This window comes from Pinus tabuliformis, chromosome 2_2 (genome assembly GCF_031772625.1).
Source record: "Pinus tabuliformis cultivar Carrire ecotype Pingquan chromosome 2_2, CPIR1, whole genome shotgun sequence".
Taxonomy (NCBI): Eukaryota; Viridiplantae; Streptophyta; class Pinopsida; order Pinales; family Pinaceae; genus Pinus; species Pinus tabuliformis.
Genome location: NC_142300.1, coordinates 1,083,637,320 through 1,083,643,855, shown reverse-complemented (window position 1 = coordinate 1,083,643,855; position 6,536 = coordinate 1,083,637,320).

Sequence of the window (6,536 nt, the reverse complement as noted above, 5' to 3'; positions counted from 1 at the left end):
CATTTCAGTAGAGCATGCTAGATATTTAAAGGAAAATAGATCCTCGCCCATTTATTTCATCAAAACCTCCTCAAAAGTACAGAAGTATAATGTTTTGAAAAGTGTTTTTGATAAAATTTATGGACCCCTCTCTAAATGCATGAGAGGGGTTTAAATACTGAACTATATGTTTTAAAATAGATTATTACAAAAATAGTTGAGGAGGTTTCAAACAACCTTACTCAGAATATGAAAAAAAAGAACTAAAATAAAAATATATTAATGACTAACTCCTTTGAAATTTATCTCTAAGGTCACAAATATCACTCATGGGCTTGAGCTGAAGTAGCTAACTAATTCCAGATTTTAACTACCCATTAAATATGGAATATGTTAGTGTTGGAACCATATTTTGTGTAGAGGTTGTTAAACACCTCAAAATCATCCACTAATTATGTGGTTTCACTAAAAACTGCTAGTATGCTTCCCAATTCATCCTGTTTATCTATTTGATTGCGTCCTCCTTTTCCGACGCTGCCTGTCGCCACTGTTACTCTAATTGTTTGACATTAGGAAGAAACCCTGGTACACATTCCTTGACAAGATTGACGCCATGAATATTTTCCTTAATGGCTTCTATTATGTTGTTTTTTGTTGTCGTTGCTATCATTGTTTCCCTTTTTTCATGTTTCAACCGAGAATTCAAATCTGTGAACATAATATATGTATGAGACTCTTCCATCTTTGGTAGGTCAGTCTTTCTCCCATCCTCTAATTATTTCCAGGTGATAAATTCAAAAACCTTTTTATGTATTTCGTCGTACTCAAACCTCATATCAATGACTTGATTTGTTAATTTATCACTAGTCTTGCAATAAGGATTTATCTACGAGATTTTCTGGAAAAATACTTCCTTTTGCTGCATCAGTGGGGAATTAAGGTCGAGTGCTTCCATGATGAATTCTTCAATTTGTGGATTATATTTAAATTTATCTATCATGGCTTGTATCCGAAAACCATTTTTTGCTAAGCTAGCTTCATGTTGTATTCTCATATGTTTGAATTCCTTTTGGATATGGGCTACTTGTAATTCTGCTTGCTGATTAGATTTTTCTTGGGCTAATTATTGTTCTAGCAGCATAATTCTCTGTTCCTTTTCCTTGAGAAAATTTTGGACCTCTGTCACCTTGTCAATAGTTTTTGTGGCATAGTCTCCTACAAATTGTGATAGCCTTGTGAGATTCTCGTATGGTTTGATAGGTGAGTCCTTCCATACGATGTCAATTGGTTCATTTTCTAGAGTTGTAACAAGAACATTGTCTAATTTTCTTTTCTTCCTTTGTCTCTTGACTATAGCTTTGTGGGTAGGATTATAAAATACATCTAGCGGAGGGATTTCCTCAATTATTAAAACAATTTCTGAAGTAGGAGTAGCAGGAATGATCTCAACATCATGAGTACCCGTAGCTCCTTCCCTTATTGTTTCTAGATTTGACTTATACTAGGTTTGCTTGGGATTTTGAATTTTAGATGTTTGCTCAGGGTTTGTATCTATGTGGAGCTTCTTGTTGAATTATTCCCATTATTGTTCCAAGTCAATAATTAGGGTTTTACCTGACATAGATCATGTAGAGGCAACCTCTCGTTATTTCTTTGCTGAGGCTTGCTCGACCATCTCCTCTGTAGTTCCAACTGTGTCTTTTTCAGACTCTTTATTTGTGTTTCCTCCCCCATTTTGAGACTGTTGCTCTGAGTGCTCTGACTCATGTGTATATCTCTCTTGGGTTTCTTCTTCAGAGTTTTCTTTGGATCTTCCCTCCAAGCTTACGTTGGGAATTGGCTCCCCTATTGGTTCAATATGCAGTAGGTCCAATAGGAACTTTAATAATATATTCTTCCTTTACACATGAAAATCCTTCACATCTTCAGGGGTTGAAAGAAGTGATTCCATATGCAAAACCTATGAAATTGTTTATGCCTATAAGAAGAAGTCATTAAAGGCGTGCTCTTCATGGGTGAACTATTTTACTTTTACGATAGTAGTAAATTCCTTAACAATGCCATTTGGGTTGTATTGCCTTCTCGTGACTGTAGCTAATTTCAAATACTTAATGATCTCTTCTTATTTTAATGAATTTCCATAATCATGTAGTTAAAACGCATGAAATTGTAATGGGAATGTAGGCCAAATGGCCTTCTTCTACTCTTTTAGTCCTCTTCTTAATCTGCCTTCCCCTACTGTTTGGTAGGCTATTTCTCTAGCCATTAGTTTGTCAGGGACATAATATGGGAGAACATGTGGTGAAGCAATGCTCCCAAAAACTCTGATGTAGGTGAATGTCTCTTCCCCAAACCATCTGACTACTAGCATGATATCTACATCAGCCTCTTTAAAAAACCTAGGGGCGGTTCTGTTATACATTGCTCTATGAATGGATAGCTTAACCACTTTACATATTTTATAAAAATGGGGGTGTAATTGAGATTCAAACAAAATTTTATGATATATATGGATAGGAAGCGGGTTTTATACATTCCACCTCCATCCCATATTAGGAAATTGAGAACCAAAACAAATTGCATCCATAACAAAAGAACTCATGGAGAAAGGGGGAAAAATCCTTAGATAATAAATTATTTTCCTTCTATATTATATAATGGCCTTAGCCAAATTATCTGATAAAATTTGAGCCTAGTTCATTATTGTTGCATTTATTGCTTCATCTATTAAAAGGAGCCATTCCATGGAAACGTTTGTGTTATAGGGTCTACCGAATAACCTACATATCGTTACTACTACTAAACTATGAGGGGGAGAAATGGATGACGTTGAGTACATACTAATTTTATCCCGTTTGAGCTTGCCTTCACTTGATTTCCAGGTCTACGTGACATTTGATGGGTCCTCATTTTCTTTGGTGAATTGCTCGAGGAACTATTTGTTGTAGAGGTTTTGTGGCTATGGTAATTGGTACATTAGTCATAGGATATATGTTGGGAAAGACCCCATGACCTCTTTTTTTTATTCTTGAAGGTTCTGTCTACGATGTCTAGCTTGTCAATTACCCATTTAACCATATCCATGTACGGGATTATCTTTGGTCTTGCAGCTATGTGGTGTAGGAATGAACATGTTGTTTCAAAGTAGGAGGCGTCATATGACTCCTAAGCATTTTTCATGGCCTCTATTACCAATGGCCTAGGGTGCTCTTCTTCTAACAAGTTATACATGGCCTCCCATGTCAAAGATCCTCTGTCCTTGTTGCATGTGGTATCAGAGAAGAGCGGAACCATTTCTAATTTCTTAGAAGTAGTTGCCTTTCCCTTCTTCCCCATTGTTTCTAATCATGTTCTCTGTGGAGTTTTCCAAAAATGTAGAAAAATGGAAGTTATCGGATAAACACAAGCGAGAATGACAGTGAGAATGAATGATATAATTAACCTCAAAAAGGTGACAAGAAAGGAGATTTTAATCAAAACGCAGATGAAAAGATATCGTATCATGTCGAGCCGCTCTTCAACATAAATGCCATTAAACTTATTAAATAGCCACTAATGGTTTCTTATCACTTCCTTTATCCCTCGTTAAAGTATTGTATCACAAATGGGAAGGAATAAAATTTAAGGTGGCAAGTTTAAACTGCGAGAATGTCAATTTTTTACTTGCAATGCAATATTGCAAATCACATTATTGCATTTTGATTGTGCATTTTCTAAACGTTCTTAAGAATTCTGTGGGATGTGAGATAAGCGGCATATCCTTTATCGTTTAGAGAATAGTTTTCCTGAAGGAGTAATTACTTCATAAACTGTTTTTCACTATGTGGCAGACTTACAATTTATAACATTTTCTTCTATCGGGACCAGGTTTTATCACACTTTGCAATATCGTGCAGTTCATAAGCTTAGGCTTTTAGGTAAATTGATGTGATCTGATAAGGTTGACTTGTTCTATTGTAATATCGTATTTCGCATGTTACGACATCCTTTGTGAGTTGCGTCCTCTGTGAAAGCCAATATGCAATTGTGATAAGGGCTTTATTTTATAGGAAATGCCTTTAGCCTTAGCTTTGGATGAAATTTCCAATGATATCTAAGTTAAGTGCGGTGATTCTTTCAATCGAAATTCATGGATTTTGTTAGTTATTTAGAATTTTAACACACTTTGTCTACTGGTATGCGACAAGGTGAGAATTGCTAGTCTTATAGGGTTTTGACTTGATATCTTGATTTATTTCTAAAAGTTTAAAATAAAGCGCCTTAGTGTTAAACTTTTATTTGATGGTTTTCTTATAAAGGGTCCCCATTTACTAATAGAATACTAGCTATGAAATGAATAAATTGGGGGGTTGTTGAGTAGCCCAACAATTGGTGATTCACTAGAAGAACTAGTTATCTCTAATAGTTTTTTGAAATTTCTAAAAACTTCCAGAATAAATGTACTTTAGAAAACAAAAATACCTGAAATAAAATAGGCAACATTTCTCTAAATAAGAAAAAATTATCCACCTAATTATCATCTATTTGATTATCCTCTTCGATATGAAAATTGCTTTGTCTACATCAGCCATTAATTGGTTTTAAAGATAAAGCAGGGGGCTCTCGCAAATTAGCTTTTAGATGTACTCGGTTGTCACAGGTAGAGCCTCTACTACTAGTAACCATCCACGACCTCAATAGGGTTACCTTTTAACCATCAATGATTCACTATCCCATCCAAATAAGAGTGCAATTTTTAGAGATAAATTCAAATTCATATACTTACTTCCTTTTTCTTTTTCTTTTTTTTTCTTCTTAAAGGTCATTGTCTTGGTTTGGTGGCAAAAATTGACAATTCCATTCACTAGTCATAACTAAATTGAACAAGCTTCCTCGTGAAGAGACCCCTTGTCTTTTGATTAACATAATCTCAAGCCATTACTTGTTTTGATATGCAGTATTGGTAATGTCATTTTATGACTTCCCTATGATCATGGTAAGTCAGCTCTTGATGAGACATTTTTATCCTTTAAGTTTAAGCATATTTTAGAATTACACTCTAAAAAGAGAAAATCTTTACTAGATGGGGAGAATCATTGACTCCTTAATAGTTTCTAGATGACAATTATAGAGTTAAGGATGCTTTTCTGTAAAGAGTCTTTGCTTTGTTATAGATAATTTTCTTGACTGATGGTAGGACCAAGGTTTCTTTATAAATTTGAGTGTTAGCGAAGGACAAATTATTTTGGTGGAGAATAAGAAGGTTTCAGAGTAATAGAACTTAGCTTATGTTTCAAAAGTGAAAATTATCTTCTCAACAATCTCTACTTATACAAGAGAAAAGTCAAAATATAAAAGATATTATTGTTATAAAGGCCAAAAGTAGATGTTATTTATTTTTTATTTTCCTAAAAAAGTAAAAGAAATAGTGTACAAGGGATAGAAGAGGTTATCTTCTATGAAAAATATTTCTCCAGAATTTGCCCATTAACAGGCATAGAATCAATCTTTCCTGATAAGTCTTGCAATAAAAATCTTGATGGGCATATTTTTTCCACAATCTGAAATGGGCCAAGCCACATTATTTGGAATCTGGTATTCTTAACTTTCTCCTCATGTGATTTATCCCACTTTAATACAAGGTCTCTGAGCTGAAAGGATTTTGGACTTACATAATTTGCATCAAATGAAAATTTAACTAACTATTGATGATGTGCATGTGTCATTTTGGCTTTGTCTCTTTCCTCTTCGAGCTTGAGGATTTGCGATTGCCTTAATTGCATAAAAGAGGAAGGAGTTTCTTCAATAAATTGAACCAGGGCTAGAGAGGGAATAACTATATTTGTAGGGAGAATAAATTCTTTCCCATAAACCAAATTAAAAGGAGAAGTGCCTATTGAGGCCTTATGTGTTATTTGATCTACCCATAGAGAAAATGTTAAAGATTTGTGCCAGTTTTTTTGACTTTGATCAATGGTTCATTTGATGATTCTTATGAAATTTTTGTTTGTAGATTCGGCCAAACCATTTCCCTGAGGATAATAGTTAGTAGAATATTAAAGTTTAAAACCTCTTTTAAGAGAAAATTCTGTCATAGCATTGCTTGTGAAATAAGATGCATTATCAAACATGAGGGCAGATGGTAGACCAAATATGGTAATAATAAACTCGTGAATAAATTTTATGATATTTTCAAAATTGGCTACCTTAAGTGGAACCACTTCCACCCATTTTTTGAAGTAACGAGTTGTTGTAAGGATATATTTATGTTTCTTTGAAGAGTGAGGAAAAATCTCATCTATTATGTCCAGTCCCCATTGTTGAAATGGTTGTTCAATGTTGACTAGTTACAATGGTAATGTGGGTTTCCTCTCTCTTCTAGCAGCTGTTTGATAAATTTAACATTTCCTTACATATTCGTGTGAATCTTTGAATAAGGTTGGCCAATAATAGCTAGCATAAGGATTTTATGTGTCATTATGTCCCCTCCAAAATGTCCACCAGAAGGTCCATCATGGAGTTCCTGCAAAACCTTTTTTTGCCTCATATTTTTCAAGGCATCTAAGAAAAACATAATC